Source organism: Micromys minutus (genome assembly GCF_963924665.1).
Source record: "Micromys minutus genome assembly, chromosome: 28".
NCBI classification, from domain to species: Eukaryota; Metazoa; Chordata; class Mammalia; order Rodentia; family Muridae; genus Micromys; species Micromys minutus.
In genome coordinates this window covers 36,256,930-36,281,893 of record NC_137963.1, presented here as the reverse complement: position 1 = coordinate 36,281,893, position 24,964 = coordinate 36,256,930, and the positions used below count along the sequence as shown (strand labels likewise).

General features: G+C 48.7%; 1 protein-coding gene across 1 annotated transcript in view; it reads right to left on the bottom strand.

The window, feature by feature from the left end:
- The window catches only part of GABBR2 (gamma-aminobutyric acid type B receptor subunit 2), a gene marked incomplete at its 5' end in the record, with an annotated part of 325,701 nt that overhangs the window by 157,936 nt on the left and 142,801 nt on the right, over nt 1–24,964 (bottom strand). The window lies entirely within an intron of this gene.

Here is a 24,964-nt window from a genome sequence, read left to right as displayed (position 1 = left end):
GGCAGACATCAGGAATTTCTGGGGTACTGTGACACCCTAGAGACCACAGAGCCTTGTAAGGACAACCACTGCTGGTCCATTGTCATGCTGAAAGTGGGCCCTCAACACTTTGGGAGAAGAAATAAAAATTTCAGGTTTCTACAATATAAAAATCCCTCCTAGTTTCTGGTGTTGATTTTTGTTTAAAGTTTGGATTAAACAGAACAAACCCAAAGAGTGTATCTGGCTGGAACTCACAACTAGGCGTCCTGAACAGGCAGCAACGGAGCCCATGCTATGGGGCTGTTAAGAAGGAATAGGTGAGGGGCTGGAGAGATGGCTCAGTGGTTAAGAGCACTGACTGCTCTTCTAGAGGTCCTGAGTTCAATTCCAGCAATCACATGGTGGCTCACAACTGTCTGCAATTTTATATCCAGGGGATCTAACACCTTCAAACACCAGTGCACATTAAATAAAAATAAATTAATTTTTTGAAAGAAGGAACAGGTGAGAGGCTAGACCCCACTTCTGGGTCCTGCTATTTCTGACTTGTTTGTGACCTTCCCCTCTTAGAGCCTGAGAGGAGGAGATCTTGAAAAGCACAGGTGCTCACACAACTGAGATAGTCATTATCGGAAGCAGGCAGGAACAGGAATTTGGGAGGGTGGGAACCTCCTGGGGCCCTTGGGAACCACCTCGGATGTACAGTGGTTCAAGAGTCTTGGAACCAAAAAGCAAACCTCTATTCCCATCTGTTCCAGCAATCTCATGCCTGGGAAAAATAACAAAAATGACAGCATGGACTTGTCTCATACACTCCTAGTATCGGCTGCTTTTCTTAGCCAAGTGTCTGACAGAGCAACTTAAAGGAGGGAGGGTTTTAGCTTTTATGTTTGCCACTTCTATCTATCTATCTATCTATTTACTATCTATCATCTATCTATCTATCTACTATCTATTATCTATATATCTATCATCTAATATCTATCTATCATCTATCTATCTACTATCTATCATCTATCTATCTACTATCTATTATCTATATATCTATCATCTAATATCTATCTATCATCTATCTATCTACTATCTATCTATTATCAATCATCTATCTATCTATTTATTATCAATCATCTATCTACTATCTATCTATCTATCTATCTATCTATCTATCTATCTATCTATCTATTCATCCATCTATCCATCTATCATGTATCTATTTTGTGTGTATGTGTTTGTGCATGTGTGTGTATTTATTTATGTGTGTGCATGTGTGTGTGTGCTGCCCATAGAGATACCCTGGAGCTGGAGTTACAGATGCTTGTGAGCTGCCCAGCGTGGGTCCTGAGAACCCAGGTCTTCTGGAGGTGGAGCATGCCCTCTTACCGAGTCATCTCTGTGGCTGAGGCTTTGTCTTGGCTTACAGTCTAAGAGGGTACAGTCCACCATGGCCGAAAATGATGGACAAGTTCATGGCAGCAGTGTGTGAAGGGCGCAGACCAGGAAGCAGAGAGAGCTCAGGCCAGAACTGGGGCCAGGTTTCAACTCTCTAGGCTTGCCCCCCAGTAACCCATTTCCTTCAGCTAGGCTCTATCTCCCAAAGGTTCCCATTAAAATGGAACTATGGATGGGGCACCAAGTAGGCAAATCCATGAGCCCATGGTGGACACTGCACCTTTCAGCTGTAACCTCCGTATATTCACAGGGCATGGAACTATGGATGGGGCACCAAGTAGGCAAATCCATGAGCCCATGGTGGACACTGCACCTTTCAGCTGTAACCTCCGTATATTCACAGGGCATTCTTCACAATAGCAAAAGGTGGAAGCAACCCACGTGTGTGTGTGTGTGTGTGTGTGTGTGTGTGTGTGTGTGTGTGTGTGTGTATACATATATGTGTGTGTGTATATATATATATATATATATATATATATACATACATATATACACATACACACACACACACATACATACACATAGTGTACACACCCAGGGTGCCATGCTACTCAGCTTTAAAAACAACTGGGATTCTTCATGTATTACAATATGGGTTAATCTAAAGGAAGGTGGATACAGAACCACAGTTACACATGGAACCTGGAACAGGCAAACAGACAGATGGGATGTTCATGGGGGGTGTGAGCGGTATGACGGGGCAGGCTGTCACGGGGTGAGGCGGGGCAGGCGCAAAGAATAGGATTTGATGCTTAACAGGCTCGGAGCCTGTTTATGATGGTGCAAGGGTTCAGAAGACGTGTAACACGCAGTTATGTAATTCATGACTTCCTTGTCAATGCTGGGTATTTACAAATGGCCAAGGTGGGAAGATGTAACCTCAATAAAAATAAACTTTCTTATGCCAACAGTCAGAAGAGCCATCTGAAACCTACATCAACCTCTTTTGGAACAATCTGGCTCTGCCTGTCACTGGCCAGGAAGCCACCACTGAGGAAGGGGATCTAAAGGACCAGAGCGAACCTGCACTGTCCCTTGAGGGAGAGGTGAGACAGTTCCGAGCTCTGTCTGATGGCCCTGGTGTGTATTTTGTTCTGTAGTTTTCAGGACGCTGGGATGCTTCCTGAGAGACGTTTTGTAACAGGGAGAAGCACCCCACTGTCCGGTGTTATTGTTTGCATCTTGTTTTGTTGGAGGCACTAGGGACTGAAACCATGTGTGTGGTTTTCATGAGAAATGTGTCCTAAAGGCTCTGGTATTTGAACGCCTAGTCAGTGGTGCTGTTTGGGCGAGGTTACGGCGCCTTTTAGAACACAGAGCCTTACTTGGAGAAGTTATAGCTTCTACCATGTCCAGTTCTTTCTCTCTGCTCCCTGTGATGTCTTTGTTTCCAGCCACAAGCTTCATCTCAGTGGAGCCTGTACGGGGGGCTGGGGAGCCTGTATGGGGGGCTGGGGAGCCTGTACTGGGGGGTGGGGGTACCCGCTGCCTGGTAATGCAAATCAGTGTGCTTACCAAGGGGCAGGCACAGTCAAGGCCCAGCTCTGTGTGTCACCCACAATTGGAGAAGTGACCCTGCTTCTCTCGAATCTCTTTCTTCTCACCTGAAACTGGTAGCAGTGTGCAAACAGCTCACAGACTGGGTTCCAGACTCAGCCTGGGGCTGTGGGATGCCTTTGTGTGCTATGGAGTTCTGGGCCTCGCCTGAAAGTGAGAAAGAATTCAATGATTGGGGCACCTGTGAGTGTGTCAGAGGAGGTGTGAAAGCCTGGGTTATGTTTTGTTTGGCAAATAAACAAATCCACCCTAAAGCTGGTCTCATCCTGATCCCCATTTCACCTATGAGCAAGTAAGGGGAGATGCCCAGTCTGGTGATCTTCCCACACTCCAGCCTGGCACTTCAGAACTGGTACACTGTCGGCTAGCACTGCCAGCCATTGGTCCCCATTGCGTCTTTGCTTTCAGCTCGGGTATTTATTCCGACGGACTTTTAGGGATGGCAAAGGAAGAAAAGCAACAGTAAAGAGCGTTTTCAAAGAAACAAAGTCAGGAAAGAATGTGGAAGAGTGACTGCTTAGTCTCCCAGATGCCCAGGTTTACCCTGAACCCGCAGGTTCTCCCGGGGAACAGACCAGACTCTGAGCTGTTTGCTATAGCCTGGGAGTCTCAGAATCTAGGATCCTTTTCACTTCTGTTTAATAAAAGCAAGAACATGTTCTTCTGGGAAAGTAAGGGCCCTTCATTCCCAGGAAGATAAAACGGAGCCGATTGATGTGTGATGGGGTGGGTGAGTTCAAAACTGAGAAAGTGGAAAACCATGAAGGGACGTAGCGCATGCTTCAAAGGCCAAAGACACCAGAGGCTCAGCTGTGCCTGGGATCATGAGGTTGCTGCTTCCTGCACAGTGAGAGAGTATTCTACCAAAGATCACCAGAAATAAATTAGCCAGACAAAACCAAACCAACAACGACACAAACAAATCGCAGTCCGTTTCTACTGAATGGGAATTGTGCTTGCATGTTGGTAAGGTTGAAAATTCCTACCAGGCACACTTATAGGATGGGGGGCACACTTACAGGACAGGGGGCACACTTACAGGACAGGGGGCACACTTACAGGACAGGGGGCACACTTACAGGACAGGGGGCACACTTACAGGACAGGGGGCACACTTACAGGACAGGGGGCACACTTACAGCACACTCACAAGAACCATGCAATCCGGTCATGAAAATTACCTCTGGAAAACTATCATGTTATCAAGCTTAGACCCATGTGGTGAGCATTATAGACCAATGCAGACCCTCATGGTACTACTATCCAGGTGAGAGGTTCCAAAGCAAGGACCAGGAGAGAATGGGAGGCTGCCTGAAGCCACTAGTTACAGAGGCGTTGAGGATTTGTCCTCCATTGCTGTTCTCCATCCTAGCAGCTTCAAACAACAAGCCCATCCCATCTCCCTCTTCTCCAGAGATGAGGAACCAGGGTGTGGCTGAATGCTAGCCCTGGCCCATGAGTGCATAAGACCGCCTTGGTCTGTCACTAGAAATACTGCCAAGCCTCGGGGATGACAGTTTTCCAGGTGAGTCTGGGGAACTGCTGAAGTCACTGCAGTCTGAGTTTGGGGCTGACGCTCTCAGCTGAAGACCAAGGCTCCACCCTTCTCCAAATCCACACGCCCATTTTTTCTCGATAGAGCTCCTCTCCTGCGCTCCTGCCCTCTCTCACCCTCTCCTGCCCTCTTTATCTCATTGATACATTGTGTCTTGAAACACATCTGAAGCAGGCCAGGTTTAGAGCCTGGGAAGATGGCAGCCAATGGGCAGGAGGCCACGGGACTGCCCAAGACCCCAAGGCATTGATGGCTTCCGTTTCCAGGACACTGTTTTCATGGAAACCACTACCCCAGCGGAGGACCCACCCAGAAAGACAGCATTCCAGGTGAAGATGGAGACAGAGGCACCTGCACTTTTAAGCCGGAACATTAGAGATGAACTCAGAGCACAGCGAGTTTCCAGCTCTCCTACAGAAGCCGAGGTAACCTACTTTGTCATTCAAATGTACCACTATATATATCGACGGCTTGTGCAGAAATGCCACTCCACTTACCTGACTAAAACGTATAATTATAGATTTACTTCTATTCATTCATGAAATGTGTCTTCACTTGATTAAACAGTTCATTCAAGAGAAATCCATTAGCACACGGAACGTGCTCAGATACGGCTCCTTCAACGCTGGGGGCCGACAGAGTTAAGATGCTAATTAGGCTAAATAGGTTTTAAAACGTCCCAATGTTTGAATAATTCAGGTCACTTTTTAGTGGGGCTTCGGCTCCCCAGGAACTACCATTAATTTAAACTAATTAGAAAATTAGCACAGAGAAGATCGAGGCAGGAAAAGATGGGTGGCTTCGAGATGGAAGAGCTGTCACAGAAAAGAGGGGATGCCTGGTCTGGACACCTGCAGCAGCCAGTGAGCCAACAGTTAGAAGGGTCAGGAAAGCCCAAAGCCAGAAGGGGGAAGAAGCAGGGGCAGGAGATGAGGATAATGACATAGAAGATGAAGATGACAAAGAAGAAAACTTTTTATCGACAATGAAGGTGGTAGTGAGCTCCCCGTCATCTCAGGTATGCAAGCAGAAGCTGGACGCTAAATACGAGGCTTCCTTTTCCCTACCAATGTCTATGTTTTTTTTTAACACTATGCTTACCCCACCCACTGTTCTTTTTGAATGTTAAAGTCACTGAAGCAATTCTGGGTAACCGTGAGGGTAATTTTTTTTTGTTTGTCCCTGACACCCTTCTTCTCCCACCCTCATACCCCATTTTAAGATTTGGCACATCCACTTAAATTCTTGTAGAAGTACTTCCTGTGGCAGAAAGGTGTTCCTATGGGAACACACCAACGTACTTCCAGGTCAGTTAGTGCTTTATACTGTGTAGCTGGAGTTGAACCTACATGAAGAAACTTAGGGACAGGTATAAGGGAAGATGCAGTAGGTGGTGGTTCACCTGGTTGTGAACATGGTCGGATCTGTGTGGCTTTGTGAGCTTCCTTGGAGGATTCACTGAGATGGGAAGACATCTGTCCATCTCTCCGCAGTGGACAGAGCCTTTCCCATGGGCGCCCAGGTGTAAAGGGGGCCAGAGGAAAGGCAGTGCTGCTTAGTCTGTACGCCTTTGGTCCTTGCTGACCTGTGCATCTGCTGCGCTGCTGCCGCTGCCGCCGCTGCCATTCTTCAAAGACATCCAGACTCGGCTTCTTCAGCCTTCCTGTGTGGACTGAAGACAGCAGCTCTGCAGTCACCCTCCAGGCCTGCACTGTGATTGCTGAGGCATTCAGCCTGTGGACCGAGTGAGCATCTAACAAGTTCTCAGCCTCTTAGCATGCAGACAGCCATTGCTCGACGACCCGGCATGCATGGTGTAGGCCAGTCTAATAACCTCTGTGTGATATAAACACCCTATAGGGTCTGCTCTTCTAGAGGGCCCTAGTGCACAGTGTGACCTTTTTCTGGATAATGAATAAATATCGGCTTACCCTAGAGAGGACAGCAATGAAGACCAAAGAAACAGTCCCACTGGAATTGAGCCTGGTGGGTCAAGAATCTTGTTTATGTATTTAGAGTTTTATGTGTGTGTGTGTGTGTGTGTGTGTGTGTGTGTGTGCGCGCGTGTGTGTGCATGTGTGCACACGTTCGTTCTCAAGTATGTCTCTGTGTGCATTCATATAAATAACACCAGACGCTTTTCTCAGGCACTCTCCTTTTTTGCCGATTCCCTCAGTGAACCAGAGTGCACCGACAGGCTAGATTGGCTGGCCGGAGAGCCTCCTGTCTCCACACCCCAGTGCTGCCACTCTAAGAGTGTGTACCCACTAAGCCATGTCTCCGGCCTCACAGTGACTTTTAGTCAGAGTTTACGGGAAGCTGAGTGGCACACAAGCTCCTCTGAAGGAAATGTCTCACTCCAGCAGCCACTGACCGCTTATGCGTCCTCACGGACGGTGTGGGACCTTATGCACCCTCCCCCACACGGTGAGACAGAGATGGGCCCACTTTGTGCAGGTGTCATGTGGTTAATCACACGTTCTGAGAGTTCAAGAGGACAATGGTCATGTGCTCTCCAGAGGACAGCGCTCCACGCAGACGTGTTAGGTCTGGTGTGCCTTGTGGGAGAGCAGACGCAGCTGTACGTCACTCACACCCTAAGCTGGGCTGCCTGAAAAGAAACTGCTTTTTCTCTCCATCATGACAGCCTGTCTGTCCCTGTCTGTCTGGTCTCTATTATGGAGAATAAGAACATGGCTGGGAGAGTGGGCAAAAGTGGGTTGTACTTCAGGGCTCCTTGAAGGTGGCTGGGGACCAGGAGACTTGGACTTGGTTTGTAAACAGCTGACTCTCGCAGGGTGGGTCCTTGTTCCTTTTTACACAAGCCCTCGGATCCTGGGCAGAGCCAGATCCGGTGTGTGGAGGGCGGGAGGAAGCCCAGGAGAGTGATCACAGGACGGGAGGGGCACGCCAGGAGCATCACACTCATTTATACCTGGATGCTAAAGACGAAGGCTGAGAGGGAGAACACAGGGTCAATGTGGGAACAGGGAGGTGACTTCCAAGGGAGATCCTCAACTCCACCTGTGGCATCTACTCCTCTGTCTGATGTCCGGGTTCCTCCGGTGGCAGCTTCTTCTCCACCTTTTAACTCTGTGCTAAGGCCCTGTCCTCTTCTCTCTAAGTCAGGTCCATAAGTTTGAGTGACCCTGGAGGGATCCTTGTGCCCCCGCCCATTCTAACAAATTGACTGACACCCCAGACTGGCTTTCCAGTTTAAACTCCACCTTTCCGTGGCACTACCGCGAACATCTGTCTAGAACCTTCTATAGGAAAGCTCTCATTCCCTGCTCTGCTACTATTCACCTGTGACTAAAATGGTGAACCTCATATGACATCATCATATCCCTTCTCCAAGGCAGGATACCCAGTGGCTGGTCTGGCCTGATTGGCTTGACTTCCGGGGTGGTGGGGAGGGAACAAACCAGTAGCCCCTATGCCTGGGACACTAACCAGGCTGTATCCAGCTTGCCCTGGCCCGCCCTTTCTGGAATTTGACTTTAATGAGTAGCACCTCTTGATCTGACTTGTTCTGAGACTCCCAGTTAGGCTAAGGCTAATGGGGGGCCTCAAATGGCATCCGGAACAACAATGGAATCCAGGAGTGTAAGGGCTGAGGGGTGGCCCCAGCAGGAGTCAGAGAGCCAATGGGAGCCCAGCAGGAAGCAGAGGGCAGAAAGGACCCCAGAAGGTACCAGAGGTCCAGGATGCGGGCAGATGTAAAAAGGCCAGTGGTGGGTCTCAGCAGGCACTGGAGGGCTAATGAGAGGTCTCAGCAGGTGTTGGAGGGCAAGGAAGAGAAAGAGTTAAAAAGTAAGGTCTTTGGGTTTGGCTCCTCATTCCTTGTCTGGGTTCCAGCCCTGTTCAGCTGCGCTCCTCCTGTTGCCCTCAAGGGCACCTGGTGGTCCTGACTCTCACCAATACTGCTCCTTGGGGGTCTCATTAACCTAATTGGTTCCCCAGGCCTTGCCCAAAACACTTCCAGGAACTTGGCTTTCTTCTGACTCCTCCCAACATGCCCTGTTTCCTGCACAAAAAGTGTAGAACATTTTGCAGGTGCGGGTCTCCAAAGGACAGCCTGGTGACTGGGCTCACATTTTGTCTTAAACCATACAGTTTTTTTTTTTTTTTTTTTTTTTTTAACATCACATCAGCATGGGCTACCTGAGTTCCTGGCCTCTGGTCACTCTAGCAGCCCCGTGTAAGCAGCTCCTTCCCATGATGTTCTCTGGGAGTCCCAGGCTCAGCTCTGGCCCTCTGATTCCCTTCCCTGCTGACACCCCACCTCCAGCCCCACCTTCTTGGTCCTGTAACTAGAAGTCCCTTCAAACACAGGCTCGCCACTGCTCCTGGACAGAGAAGCTGAGCTGTCTCAGCTCCCTCAAGGTTAGGAATGACAACCTGTCTATCCCCTGGCATGGTGCCTAGGGCCAGCCTCATCCCGTGCAGGTGCTGAGTGTGCGTCTTGGGTAGACACCGCCCCGAGTGCTGAGCTCAGCAGTTTAGACAGCTCAGCTTCACTTGGAATTGGGAATCGTATCTACTCTGCAAGGCCCAAGTGGAAATTTCCAACTGGGGTGCAAATCTGAGAGGCGGGGATAGTAAGTGTATTGCGGCTTCTGCACCCACCCATGTGCCTTGGGCTGTGTGGAGTGAGAGGGTCTGTGGAGGCTGTGTGACCCTGGAAGGTCTCTCAACTATGGCCTGCACCAGCGAGCCATTTGTGTCGTTGAATGAGGACACCTGCTGCCTGTGATGTGTCACTGAGTGCTTGGTGCCCAAAGGGGAGGCTAAAGAGGAGTCTTATGTCACCTTCATAGAGGGCTTGGGTGCAAATGCCAGAGTGCTCCAGAGCAAGATGGAAGAGTGGAGAAGGCAGCACACCAAGGGTGGACGGGAAAAGAGTAAATGACCATGGGGTTCCTGTTCCCCCCCAGTGCCCCAGTTCCCCCACCCCCTCGTTCCTTACTCATGCCAGGACTTCAGTCACTTTTGGCCATTGGTGTAGACCTAACAGGCATGGTTATGAGCAATGTGTGGGTAAGTATAGTAAGACACAGAGAGGTCTAGGCAGCTAGAACACACTGAAACCCAGGACTTAACTTGAGGCTGATTTCTTTCTATGGCCCACAACAGTAAGGGAAAGCCATGTTTTCCTGCAAGGGGCCTGCGTGTAAATATTTCAGGCTTTGCTGGCCTTCTGGGCTCTTTTCCGGCTAAGTTCTGCTGTTGCATTGCAAAAGAGGCGTGAGCAACATGCGAAGGAGCGAGTGCGGCTGTGTTCTCACAGCCTTTACTGGGCCAGGAGCTGGACTTGCAAACAGGAGCCATGGTTGGCAGAACCTGCCTGAGCCTGTGGTTCTGGGCTCACTGCAGGCGGGGGTGGGGGGACCACACAGACCTGGGGTCCCACAGCTCTGTCCTGGCTGCTCTGGGTGAACAAGGGCACTCTGGAGCCCCTTTATCTTCTGAAAAAGACCACCTCCACAGCTTACCTCAGGGGCAAAGATCATTCACTCGTGCTGGGTGTGAGGGGCAGTGGTCTCTATGGAAATATTATCAAAGAGAGGATAACGATAGCTTGAGGTTCTGTTACTGCTGGGCCAGGGGCAGTGATGCCACTGAACTAAACCCACGAGGTGTGGTCTCTGCAGGAGCAAACTAGCCTGCACCCGTGAAACCCCAAAGGGATGCACAGAAGCCTCTGGTGGGAGAGATCTTTTCACTGTTCCCAGAAGGAACAGCTGTGGCAGTTTGGTGACTCTCCACAGAGGGCCAGAGGCAGCTGTTCACAGGCTGGGTACAGCAAATTGTGTGATGTGCAGGGTTCTGGGGCAGGCTGCCAAGCCAACCTGGGGTGCCTCCGCACCCCACCCCTCTGCCGCCTGCTGCCCGCCTGCTGACTCACGAGCAAGGCAGGGATATGCCAGAAGGATCCGGAATGGCTCTCTAGTGAAACACACAGCTCCTGAAAGGGATGAGTGGGGACCAGGAGGCAGGGAGCGGCTTCTGCTGTTTCCACTTGAAGGTCGTGACCTTGGCAGGGCAGGGAGGATGTGGGAAGCTCCATCAATATTGCTGGAGGCTGGGATATGGATCGGGTTGGCAGAGCTGGCAGCCATGTTTGGCGGAAAGAATCACTAACTTGGAATTGGAGAGGGAGAGGGAAACATGCCCAGGAAAACAAAAACAAAAAGCGAAATTATAAAGCCAGATGATGTGCTGGGGGCCAGCATAGAGCAAGAAATTAAAAGAGGGCCACGGAACAGGAATCACTCAAGACTTCTCATCTGTCTGTACACCACGGTGCAAAGCCAGAGGCCACTTTAACTATGGAAGACAGGAAAGCTGAGCACAGATGTCCTCCTCCCACCTAGGCTACCCCCTTCTGCAAGTGACAGAAAGGACCCTGCAAGGTAGCACAAAAATAGGAGAATCTGCTCAGTGTTGGAAAAAGAGGAGGGAGAAGCATCAACATGCCAGCAATTTTGAGGAATTTCAGCGAGGGACGAAGCCAAGGAAACCAGATTGAAGGCTGACTCACAGCCCTGCTTCCTGAGCAGGGGGCACTGTGCTGTGTGGAGGGAGAGTGTGCTGGTGTGTGTGTGTGTGTGTGTGTGTGTGTGTGTGTGTGTGTGTGTATGTGAACTGACCACATACATAGCCTACGATGGGTGGCTGGGCACTGGAGGGTAGGCTGGGCTAGGCAGAGGGTACAGACCCACTTAGGCGAGCCCCCTTCTTGTTATGAAGCCCGCAGGCCTTAAGGCATGGCTTGGCTATGCTGTCCAAATCTAGGTTTTCCATGTTACCCCCCGGACACCATAGGCAAGAGATCAAGGGAGCGGCCAAGAGTGACCCTGAATGTCTATAACAGCTGTTCCCCACCTACAAGGAGAAACCATGAACAGCTGAGACAGTTCAGCACCATGCAACTTCTTGGCCCTCAGCTGTCTGTCCCTGGCTTTGAAATTATGTCTTAGACTCAAGTGAAAGTTCTGCAGAAACAGCTAAAATAATGGAGACCCAGGGAGAGTTCACGGCTGCCAGGCCGCCCCCGGTCAGGGAGGACGCAGAGACTGTGAGCCGTGAAAAACAGACAGTGAAGAGGAGCAGAGGAAGGACTTCATCAACAAACAGATTTGCTACCGGAAGTAAAGGGAAACTGTCACATCAGTTTTGTGCCTCAGAGATGAAAGCAATCCAGAACTCTGAAATGTTGGAAATGATACGGTAAAGAAACCCGGAATTCAAAGGACCCCAGCAGAGCTGAGAAAATGCTGGCAGGAGATGAATTAGATTATTGAATCTGAGAGTTAAGACACATTAGAGGCAGCCAGAAGTGAAACTTAGTTACAGAACACTGACAGCTATGTGTGCAGGATAACCTGAGCTCACTGGGAGGTAATGTCTCCTGGATGTGGTGGTCAGTGAGGGTGGAGGTTGTGATGCCAGAGAGAAAAGAACAGCAGACAGGCACTACAGGGACTCACTCTGGAATTAGGAGTTCCCAAAAGGGGGGGGGGGGTGAGTGTGAATTCTGGAATTTCGGTTTCTTAAAAACTCTGACATATATAAGAATGTGGTTTTATTTTAACCTCAGGTTTGGGAATATGGGGCTACTTCAGACTGTCCTCAGCAGCTGACTGTGATTTGCCTAGTGCTCTAAGAGAATGGTGGTTTTGCCAGCTGCAGATAGTTTCTGTGGCTGTGTGACCTTTGGAATTCTGGGAACATTTCAGGGGGTAAATAAATGCTAGAGCCTCATAGGCATTGTGGGCAGTCATTGGTCATTCAGGGGTGTTGTTTGCAGTTTGTTAGTTGTGCTCAAAGAAGAAACAACAAGAAGGAAATTATTTACTGAAATGGGGTGGGGAGATGGGGCAGAGATAAAGGGTAGGAAAAAGAAGCTACAAAGTAGCAAACAGCAGCTGCTGGCTTGAGGGTTGATGATTTTTCCTGTAACTGGGACAATAACTGACAAAAGCAATGTAAGGGAGGAAGAATTAGTTTGGTTCTTAGTTTAAGGAACACAGAATTCAGTTCATGCTGCAGGGAAGGCAGCTGCTCAGATTCGTCTGCAGCCAGGAAGCAGTGACCAGTGATGATAGCCTGGTGCTCAGCTGGCTTCCCCCTTTTTACTCAGTTCAGGAGCACAGCCTATGGACCGGACCCAGCCATTTTTCCGTGGATCTACCCTCCTCAGTTAAACCTCCTAGGATGCCCAGAAGCAAGTGTCTTAGGTGACTCTAAATCCACTGAAGTTGACATTGAAGATGAAACCTTGCAAGATCTCAGAGGAAAAGAGAAACATTGAAAGATCTAATGGAAGAAAACATTCACAGTAGGAAGACCAAAGTCTTCGAACAAAAACTGCAGTCATGTTTTAGGAAAAGGGTATGACTAACAGGCAGTTTTATCAGTCATGCGTATCGTCATTGTGTTCACTGTAGCAAGGAAAGTGAGTCAGCTTAACTGTCCATCGACAGACGGATTGTGAAAATCTGATGGAAGATGAAATATATGGGTAAGAAATAAATAAATAAATAATATACATGAACAAATACTTAAATGGAGAGTAAAAATATACAGTGGAATACTATCCAGCTCTAAAAAATTAAATTACAAAATCTTCAGGAAGATGGGAAAGCTTAGAATGTATATTAAGCAAAGTCACACACTCTTAGAAAGACAGAAACACATGGCCTCCCTTCTTTGTGGGAAATGAATGTATATGTGAGCACAGCAAGACATGAGAACAGGTGAGGAGTTTGGGTGATGGGGAAGAGCTGCAGGTAACAAACACAGGTCAGGAAAAGATAGAAAGTTGCTTCTCTGGTTTGATCGTTGTCGTGGAGTGTGTGTGCGAGCGCGCACCTGTGTGTACATGCATGTGTGTGCATATGTATGTGTGTGCATGTGTGCATGTTCATACATATATGCATGTGTGTGCATGTACACATGTGTGTGCATATGCATGTGTGTGCACATGTGCATGTGTGTGCATGTGTGTGTGCATGTGTATGCATGCATGTGTATATGCATGTATGTGTGTTTGCTTGTACATGTACACAAGTGTATGTGTATGTGCACATGTGTGTATGAATGTATGTGTGTGCATATTTGAATTGTAAAATCCATATAAACCCATAGTTTCAGAATGCCTGCTCTAACTATTCAGGATGGCAGCCCTTGGATCTGGTTAATTTCACTGTTTTTTTTTTATTTGCATGTTACTACTTTATGAGAGAGCGCTAATAAATTTTTTAAAGGCTAAATTCTTCAAACAAAAGTGTTAGTCATATTTTAGAATAAGAATTCAAGTATCAGATATGTGATAGTCTCTTTCTTTGTTTCACAGATGAAAAATTCTGTATTTATATAAGGACATAGTAGTCAGAAAAGTCACATAGCCCATGACTTAGAGATGCTCTCATGCACACTGAGACACAAATGAGACATCTCTGTCACACTTCCTTCTCACAAGGCTTGGGACCATTGAGAAAGAGAATGGCAGAAAGACCGTAAGAGTCAGAGGTCCAGGAGGATCAGATAAAAGTGTCTCTGGACCTGATGGGCCCCACTGCGCCCAGGGGCTCACAGCTGCCCGCATGAGACCCACATAAGAGCAGCCAGTCAACATCCTCGCATGGGGAGAAGGAGGGTTCAGGCCTCCCACCCCTGACTGAGGAGCTAAAGGCAGTTAATGGCCTATAGGCCAGGGAGAATCCGTTTTAGGGGTGTGGCTTCTGGTAGGAAATCTTGGGCTGTTATTGGGTCTGCTTTTATTTCACCACTTCCTGGTTCGTCTTCTCATCATGGCTGCATGTCTGGTATGTGGATGCTCCCTCTCCGGTGGATGCCCTGTGCCTATGATCGTACGGCAGCACAAGTGAGACTCAATGGGGTGTTTTGAAAAACACCCACAAAAAGAGAAGATGAAGTTGAGAGGGGGTGGGGTGGATCTGGGAGAAGTTAGGGGGAAGACTAGGAACTGGGTTTGATGAGAATACACTGCATGCATGTATGGGACTTGAGAAAGCCATAAATAATATATTTAAAATCCTGATAAAATACGCACTTGTGCTAAGAGACTGAGCCATTCAAAGATATGGCAGTGAGGCTAGCCGGTTAAGCGATGATTTGAATGTTAAATTATGGTCACCGCTATGTACTTTCAACAATAAAAGCCAATATGTCAGATAACAGTTGACAAAAAAATATCTACAACGTAAAAAGTAAAATTGAACAAAACCCCACGATCAGAGGTTATGAGAGCAGGGTCAACGGTGTTATAACTTACGGAGCTCGCCATCGTCCTTCCCGTATTTCTGTACTGGAAATTAGACAAGCAGAAGCCGAGTAGTTTAAATTTAAACAAGACTGCAAAACACTTCATTATTGCAGTGAGGAAACAGCATTTATCTAACAGTACAGTGGACTAAAGCCCATGATCAAATACAAATGCATCTCTGCAAACGCATTTCATAGGAACCAAAGACCAAGTGTGTGAATCCAAGTAGAGAAAGAATGGCCCAGAGAGAAAACATCAGTAAAGGGAAAAGCAGACAGAACTAACCCATCAGGAAGAATAGAGACAAGACCTAGTAAGGGCCTCGGATTTGCCCTTGTCGTTATAAGACAAGACAAGGTAATGTTTCCTCAAAAATATAATTTTTGTTCCCTCCTCCTGTTTTCTTTCCACCAATCAGGATAACTGTTTTCTAAAGCAGGAGTGGAGTCTGGAATGGGAAAATGGAAGGAGCTTTTCTAAGAGATAGCTTTCTGGTTCTTAATGATGTAGATGTGGAATGGTGGGAGGGGGGGGAAGAAAGGTGAAAAGAAAGGGGGAAAGAAGAGGGGGTTGTGGAAGGGGAGGGGAAGATTTCAGATCATTCCTGGAGCTGAGATGCAGGAAGTGTACGCTGGGACCCTGGGTCAGGGCTGTAACCAGGAAACCAGTGTTTCTTGCACCAAGTGTGGCAGAAAGGGAGGGTGGCAGAAGGTGGGCTTTTCTAGATTTGTGTAGGGTCAGGCCCTGGAGTCATTGCTCATAGCAGAGAAGGCATAGCCAAAGGTCTAACCATAGGAACTAAAGCTAAAAACCTCAAAACTCGCAAAATAAAATCTAACGACCTTGGGTTACACAGTGCTCCTTAAATCTGAGGACCAAAGCAAAGAAAAGGCAACGTTGACTTCATCAAAATGAAAAGAATCTTCACAAAGGTCTTCATGAAGAAAGTGAATGACGTCCCAGCCTGCAAGGAAGCACTTCAGGCATATCAGGACGGTCTCCAGCCTGTGAACAACCACCAGAGTTCTCTCTGGTGGAGTCTCTGATGACTCAAAGTATCAGCCAACCTCTTAGAAGGTCTAAACTTCCCTCCGAGGGTCCTGACTCGCCACTACTCTTCCCACCTCTGTCTGCTTCAGCCACAGTGGCCTCTGATGGTCTTTCTTCTCACACCAGAGCCCTCTGCACCAGCACCTCCGCTCAGCTGCTCTGTCTGGGGCTCCCCTCCCTGTGACATCTTGACTGTGAAGCATCCTGGAGGATCTTCTCACCTCACCACATTCAGTACTGTCCAACCCCTGGCTGACCTGACCAGTCTCTGTGTTACTTTCAATCACGTCATGTAAGAGCCACTAGCCTGCTCCCCACCCCCCATCTGTTTTCCTGCATAAGTATTCAGACTCCTCATGGGTAGGGACCGGTCCATTCTTAGCTGTGTTCACATGATGGAACTGGACGCATTTCATGAGTACGGGCTCATTATGAGATGAATTTGGGAAGACTGGTGGCTGCCACTTCCCAACTTGTTCATCAGAGAAAAGAAAGTGTGGCTACCAATCTAGAGTCTAAGCAGATGCTGTTTCCTAGGCCGAAGGTCTACAAGCCTATATGGAGTGCATGTAAGTAGAACATCGCCAGACATGGTGAGGAAGACTTGACAGGCATCATACTTTGCCAACTACGCTCCCACTGAAGGTAAGCACAAGCTAGTGCTCAGAGTTACCGGTATTTGAAGACGTCACTCTAATGTTTAGTGATCAGAAAGGGCAAGCGACAGCATGTGGCCCCTGGGTGCTGTTCTAAGACTTGAGTACTCATGCATATTAGCCATTTTAACACTCCCTACCCCCAGGTAATCTGAACATGCCCCTGCTCTCAGAGACATGAGAAGTTAAATGACATGCAGAAAGTCACCCAGTCCCTGGGGAGCCCAGCTGGAGTTAGAAACCTGTCACTCTGCTCTGAGCAACTTTCAGGACGTCACAATGAGAAATGAAGAAGCTAAAGAAGATGTGGTCTGGGGAACCAAAAGCAGGATCATTCTTGTCGATGTTGCTGACAACTTCCCAGAAGACTCAGGGAAATTAAGAGAGAAGAAACTTCCAGAAGCAATGTGTTCAACACAGCCAGTCCTAGGAGATGCATGCATGGAGATCAATAGCTTTCCTATAAGCCAGCAATAACTACTTTAAAAATATCCTATAAAGTAGACCTTAGCTCCCAAGGCAATCCTCAATGTAGGACACACAGAAGTAACCCCAACAGCCAAGGGAAAGGACCTACATAAAGAAAACGAGGCTACTTTACCAGTAACCAAGTGAGCCAAGAACTCCACGTTCATGACTCTGCACCACGGGCTCCAGAGATGCCATGTCTGTAGCAGAGCAATTGGAGAGTGGCCAGAATTCAGGCACAAGTGCCAAGAGCATTCTGGGAGCCTCACCACAATCAACTGGTGAAAATAAAGTTTATTAGCAAAGAAGGAAGGACTGTAAATTAGCTGTGCTGTAAGTGAGAACCCCTTAGAACACAGGGTGTCAGGTCCACATCAGTGGTTAAAGCAACAGGACAAGTTTAAAGGCAGGAATGGATCAAGTTGGTGCAGCCCTACCTTGTGTGACTGGGTCCCTAGCACTTAGTGACATGTGCTGAAATGACAATATTTTGGACATACTGCAGCAAAGGAAGTGCATTGCTAAAGTTGATTTTGCCTATTTATTTTCCAACATTTTAAAATGAAGCCACAAGAAAGTTTAAAAATCACATCTGTGGCATGCGCTACATTTATATCCTGCAAAACTGGTCAAAAGCATATAGAAATGTATGTTATTTTCTAAAGGTTAACTTTGCTGTAGGCATTTTAAATGAGTCTGGAAACGATATAGTCATTAAATGCTGAAAGAATAATTGAGTGTCTTAGAGCAGGAGAAAAGGGATTTGCTTTAGACTCTCTCTCTCTCTCTCTCTCTCTCTCTCTCTCTCTCTCTCTCTCTCTGTCTCTCTCTCTCTCTCTCTCTCTCTCTCTCTCTCTCTTTCTCTCTCTCTCTCTCCCTTTCTCCCTCTCCCTACCTCCCTCCCTCCTCCCTCCCTCTCTCTCTCTCTCTCTCTCTCTCTCTCTCTCTCTCTCTCTCTCTCTCTCTCTCCATCTCTCTCTCCTGAGATTTAATATAAGGCAAAACGCAACAGTGGAAGTCATAGAAGAAAACCAGATGTAGTTATAAGAATCCCCATGTTGAGGGGTTTAGGGCACAACGTTAAAAGGCGGGGAGCATAGTTCTGATATATCCAGCCACAGAACATATTAAATCCTACACGTCAAGTCACAAAGCCAAGGTCGGACTACACATGACACACGAGCGAATACCTACTACTCAGTGAGGAGGGTGGAACCCTGACACAAAGCAGGCTCACCAACCTGGAGGGAAGGACGGTCCAGTCAGTTTGGACGGAAAAGTGCCAATCGCATGAGCCGCCAAACTCACAGAAAGGAAATTAGAAACAAGAGGAGCCTTAGGAAAGAGATTCAATCTCAATAGTAATCAAAGAAATGCAAATGAAAACAGCCATTGCCAAGGGTGAGAAATTGCGCGCAGAGGCGCTTGGAACTCATTGGTGTGATCTTCTCAGAGGACAATTTGGCAATACACACAAAAGGTTCAGAATGCATGAGTGCTATTTCTAGGAACCATCCCCGGAAGATAATCAGAGATGCGCAGACTGAAGTTCCAATATGAGTCCATTGTATCTCTGTGTATAATCAGCCCCCAAAACTGGCAGTTACCTCCGAGTTCTGCATCGGGGCCTCGCCTTGCTTGAGTAAGTAAGTGATAGCGCGCCAGGCGAGTGGCAGGGGCTTTTCAACAGGGACCGGATGAAGGCAGGAAACACAGATCTGCCTTGTTTCAACATATCTTGAAATGACAAATAAAAAGTTTTGAAGGAAAACAAAGCGCTACCAGCTCTGGAAGCACATCAGCAGGCAGGATAGCTGCCGAATATGGGAAGGAAGGGACCGAGTGGATAAGACGAGAAAAATAAACCTGAAACACACCCAGACAGCTTTGGGGTCACCAGAGTGTGGCGGGGACACTCGCTGACCTGGGAGGATGCTCCCTCCAGGCTGAACACACTGGAAGAATACATTGCTCGTGTCCACGGAACTCTTCACACTTGGTAGGAACACCATCACGACCCGAACTTGATGCTGAGGACACTGTCTGGGCTTTGCCCTCCTGAGGTGCATAGGGGACTTGGAGGGAGGTGAGCAGACCTTGAGAGGTGAGGTCTGGGAGGAAGTAAATAGGTCTCAGAAGGTGTTCCTTTCAGGAGGAAGAGATGCAGTCCTCAAGAGAGCCAGGACATTCTGCCTCCACTGACCTCCAGAATTGTGAGTTGGGTAAACATTTTTTCTCTGTAATATACTCGGCTACCGGTGTTTTACAATAGCAATAGGAAAATGCACTAATATATCATGTTATGACTGATTTTTAATTTTCCTTTTCTATTTTGTCAACTTTGTGCATCAAGGACATTAACAACGTGACAGCTAGAAAATAATAATTAATAATTAATATTTTTAAAGAAATACATGTGAAGAGTCACTGTGGACCTATAATTTCTCTTCTTCATGACTGCAGGGTTTCCTGGCTTCAGGTCTGTTTGTCTTTGTCAACCCACAGGACTGTGACCACCCCGCTCTCTTCTGAAAAACCTTTCATGGTTCCCTACAGCTGACAGGAAACTTGGCTTCCTCACAGCTGGTTCTTCCAACCAAATACTATTTCCTGAAGGTTCTATCCAACATCTCCACTCCATTCCTTTTGCACAGGCCCTGGGGCTCCCGAAGCCTGGCAGATGGGCCTTGGGGGAGAACTTGCAGTCAGGGTGTACAAGAATAGCTTCGGAGAACCTACACACATGCTGCCTTTCAGCCCAAGGCTTGTCTGAAATGAAGCATGCTGGGAGTAGGGTGTGAGCAGGTGTGGTGGGGAGTGCTGGTCTCCAAGATCTGAGAACGGGGGTTTGGGGGTAAAATGACATGCTGAATAGCATGTCGAGGTTCCAGGGTCTGTAAGGAAGTCCCAAGAGATGGGCTGCTCAGCACACGCAGCTCCCCACTTGCTTCTGGGGTGAAGTGGGAGTCAAGAATGCTTGCCCGAGGCCCCAGGCTCTGCAAAGAGGCAAACCAGCCCGAAGATCCTATAAACACCTGGTCAGTCTTGTCTGTCACACCCTGGCAAGGGCACCTACCCTTCACTTGGTAAGTCCTTCCTCAACATGTCACCATTCTGGGTGATAGAGTGGAATCACTTGCATACAGTAGGGACTCAGAAAGTGACCACAGGTGACAAAGCAATGTGTCTTCCTTCTCCACAGAGCTGACGCAGTAGCTGCTTCCTAGGGCCAAAGTGGCATCCTGGGAACTTGGCTGGGATGAGGAGGCACAGGAAGGGGGAGCTTGGAGGGCAATAAGGATGGCCCAGAGACTCTCAAAAAATGGCATGTTTCCTTTCTTACTCATGGTCTGGAATCCTTGTGGCCCTTTGCCTAGCAATCCTTACTCGGCCACCCCATCTCTGCAAGCAAAGACTAGCTGGCCCTTTCAGTCTGGGGCAGAGGGCCCTGAGGTCCTGGAGGAGTGTTAGGGAGGACCACCTTCCAGATTCAGGGGCTTCCCTCACTATGGTTATCTGGCACATCCTCCCTGTCCTGGAGTGGAGGGAGGACAGCCACACACTGTGTGCCTGGGCAGGTACTGTACAGCATTCAGCACTGAGCGCTGACTTCTCTCCAGAAGTTCCAGGATTGCACACTGCCACCAAAGTGAGGGTCACATTCATGGAATTCATTAACAAGAAACAAATTCCTCATGAAGTCCTGTGTCTGCCCCATGGAGGTCATAGCAAAGACTGAAGGCCCAAGGTCCCACCTACTGGATACTCCGCCCTCTAAATTAGGCTCTGAGGAAAAGCCATTGACAGGCCCCTGTCCCAAACTTCCACCAGCATTTCACCAGGTGTGCCCACCCCCAGCAGTGTTCTCTTCCATCCTTCACCTACCCCATTTCTTCATGAAGGTCCCACCTTAAGCCACACCCAGGGGCGCAGTTCATAAGCTGCCAATAATCTCGTGTTTTCTAGGATATACATTGCATACAGCTTTCTTTCAGACCACACTCTGGAGAATGACGGGCCTCTTCCCTCCAGCACACCAAAGAGGCTGTGGCAAACAGCCACCCTGGCATGGGCAGGCCATCGAGTTTATTCTGGCAGGGGTCTCACAGGACTTGCTCCCCTGAAAGCCAGAGCTGGGGGCAGACAGTAGATGTGTGCTTGGGCTACAGCCACCTCAGTCAAGAGTCTCGGTTCTTCATCAGAGTTAGGGCAGGGCACTAGGTCATTAAGGCTAGCATCTAACTTGTTCAACGGCCCCCTGTCTCCTGATGCAAGTGCTGCTGATGTGCTGGGAAGCTAGTAAGGGGTGAAGGTTAGAGGCAGAGATCAGAGCTTCTCAGTGCTACTGGGCTGTGACGCTTGCTGTCACACAAAGGTGACCAGCCTCTTCCGGATAGCTGTGCTCAAGTCCTAACTTAGATGGTCACTGAGCCCCAAGTCTGACTTCTGGGGTGAAGCCCAGTGATGCTACTGATGCTTCTGACCCTGGTACCACACCTGGGGAATCCCTGCAGTAGGACTTAGGGCTGCCCCACCCTGAAGGCAGAGGATTCAAGTGTCAACCACTCAGATGCTGACTATATATATTCTCAATGCTCAACACTGATGTCAACTAGAAGCCCCACATGGCAAACTCCTAGTCACTGTTGGGTCTAGTGGCTGGCTAGAGATGTTTTCACTAAGACATCCCCATCACTGAGATGGTTCCCATTAGCAAACGATGTCATACTCACAAAAGCCATCAACAAATGACAGCATTCTCTGTGGGAATCTGAGCTACGGCTACGCCATCTTCTCAATGGCCCTGGTGGCTGAGGCAGGGTTGATGCACACATGGAGGGTGGCGCTGGCAATCTTGTGTAGCACAGCCACCAGAAGAAGGAAGTGTTAGCCACTCCGGATGTGACTTACTAAGCACAACTCCTTGAGAGGAGCCCTCATTGAACCTACACAAGCCAGACAGCACACACAGAGACGAGCCACGGAGATGGAGTGGCCGTTGGTGAGGGGGAATAAGATGGGCAGGTACTATCTTACTCTGCATCATGCTAAGAGCCTATGCAGGGTAAGGTGATCTCTGAGGCCTGAGTATACAGATCTCACAGGAGAAGGAGTGTGGACCAGTGGGAAGGATGCTTCTGCCAGGGTAGGGGGCGCTTGAAAGATGCTTTGAGGGTCTTTTAAGCTAAGCTACCCATGGTATGAGTCCAGTTCCTGCTAAAAGGGAAGGAGAGGGTTGCGATTCTCACAAATGTGGCCTGTGGCTTCAGGGCACGTGGTGGGTCCTCCTGTCCCCTGCTGCAGAAGAGCAAGTTGCACTTCAGAGGGGCTCGCCACCCCTGTGGTGGAGCAGATGGCCGCTTCGCCCTGGGAAAGGTTCCAAAAGGCTCGGGAGTGCCCAAAAGGGCAGGGTCTTTGAAGAGGAGTCTGCACAGATGGCCGCATTCTCGTCATAGGCAGATCAAGGCCCATGATGAGTCCTGTCACTTGAAGAAGATCTTTGGTATGGAAAGGTCATTCTTGATGCTGAGATGCCACTGTACAATCTCTTAGAATGTCCACTCCGGAGCACTGGGACCTCCAAATACCAGTGAAGATGCAGACTTAGAGCAAGGCTTCTTGTCACTGTGCTGTAGGGGATCTGGGAGGCAGATGCCCATAAACTAAACACACTCTCACCCTAGGATCCGACAATCAGCTCTTCAGCTCTTTGGCCTTTACTCAACGGCGCTGAAAATATAATGTCCTCACAAAAATCTGTGCATGGGTGTCATGACTGAATTGCTCCTAAATGCCCAAACTTGGAAGCAACCACGATGTCCTTCAGTAATGAGCGGGTAAATCGTGGTATATTCAGACAATGGCTACCAAACCAAGGGAAGACATGGGAGAGCAGAGAGCACGCTAACACAGCGACATAATATTCTAGGGCAGTGAAAATAACCTGTACGTTCATTTATAATGAACAAGGTGCTGGGTTCAGTGCCTAGTGCTGCCAGGAAAAATACAATGTTCAAACCAAAGACGTATGCTTGCTTATGCAAGTTTGCCTAAACACAATGCGCTCCACTGGCTTGAATCCTAACAGTCTCTGGGCTGTGGGTGAACATGAGTCAGGGTCGGATCCTCAGGTTTAGTAACACTACTCTGCAGAGGGGACTGTGGTGGAGGCTGGGCAAGAGCGCGGGGAGGTCAAATCTCACGGCTGTGTTTCCGGAAGGGGCAGCGTCAGGCTCACGGACAGCCCTTCCTCCTGTTAAATACTCAGAAGCACTTTCTAAGTCAAAGGTCCCAGCTCGATTGTCTCACAGAGGGAGACTGACTCAAGATGAAGCAAGTGACTTGTTGGAGGTGGCTTTGCTGGTCATTTGTGTCATGGGTTAACAGTCACAAGGGGCTGGGGGGGTGGGGCTAACTACACTGGCCTCGATTGAGGGTCTGGAGTGACGGGCGCAGGAATGGGAAACTGGCAGAGGCACTAGCAATGTGGGGCCATCTAGCCACAAAGTTACATCCCAGCAAAGCTGCTACAAGTGGAGATTTTAGGGGCTCTAATACTTTTAAAAATTATATGCAGATAATTCCCGCACTTGGAGGGAAGAAGCAGTGAATTGAAGGCCATGGCTACGTGGTGAGACCCTATGTCCCCAAAGCAACCAAACCAACGACCAAAACAAAACGGGGTGGAGGGAGGGCAGATAGCTTAGTCAGTAAAGAACTTTCTGTGCAAGCTCGAGTTCAGGTTCCCCACACCCATGTAGAACGTCCCTCTGCAGGGAGACAGAGACAAATGTACCCTGGGCTTGCTGCTCGCCAACCACCCGAATCTGTAGCTCTTCAATGAGAGATCCTGTCTCAAAACACAGGGTGGAAATCGAATGAGGAGACAGCTGACATTGACCCCTGGTTTCCGTGCGCTTGCGTACACACACACACACACACACACACACCCCACAAGGCAGGGCAGAATTCCCCTGATAACTGCAACAAGCAGCAAGAAGTAGAAAGCGGTGTAGGGAACCTGATAAGGTGATAATCCCAGAACCACGCCCATGAGCACTGGTCTGACACACAGTGTGGCCACACTGTCAATCCTTGTGTGGATAGATGTTTCCAGAGCTTGCCCCCTGAATTCCTCAGGCGGTGAAGGACCCCTGGATGAGCACCACTTATACAGGGGAGGGGTCCTTTAATTTCATTTTTCCTGTCTGTACCTCTGCCTTCCAGAGTGACATCTGCTCTTACGCAGGGAAACCTGCTGCTGAAGTTGAAGTAGAGTCGCAACATTGCTTGCCAAGCCAGGCTCACTGAGTCAGCCCGGTATGGGTCACTTTGTTTCTGGTTTACAGTCCCTAATCCTGAGAGGGCATGGCCACAGTGCACTTCTAGCCACAAATCCTTCATTTGTCTCAGCCACATTTCTAGGTCTGACACACATGAGAGTAAAGCCCAGAAGGGCACAGTCCGAGGCTTCACAGCCTGTAAAGCTGGACTTGGAGAGTCCCTTGTCTGAGCCAGATCCGGAGCTGCCTGGGGGCCACTGGGCATCAGCTTTGACTCTCGAGGACTGTTGTGGAGCTATTTCCTCTACGATTAAACAGTTCATCTTAAGGGAAATCTTCTTAAGATACTGGATATTCTGTGGGGCGGTGGAACATTTCATCCTGTGCAAAAACTCTTTAAGATCAGAAGGCAAACACCGTAAACACTTCAGGAAGTCCCTAAAACCGAACAGGCTTGCTGGGCCCCCTCCCTGCCCAGGCTTATATAAGAATGAGGACTGCTGAGCAAGGACTAATACACCTGCCTAGAAGAGGCTCCAACCAACCAAGTTGCCTGGAAAAGGCGCCGACCTCTTAAGCTGCAGACTGTGCAGCGTCCTCCAGGTTTCCAGCCTTTGTGAGCTTTGTGAGCCATCACCTGTGCGGTATTAGGGTTTGGTGATTGCAGCTG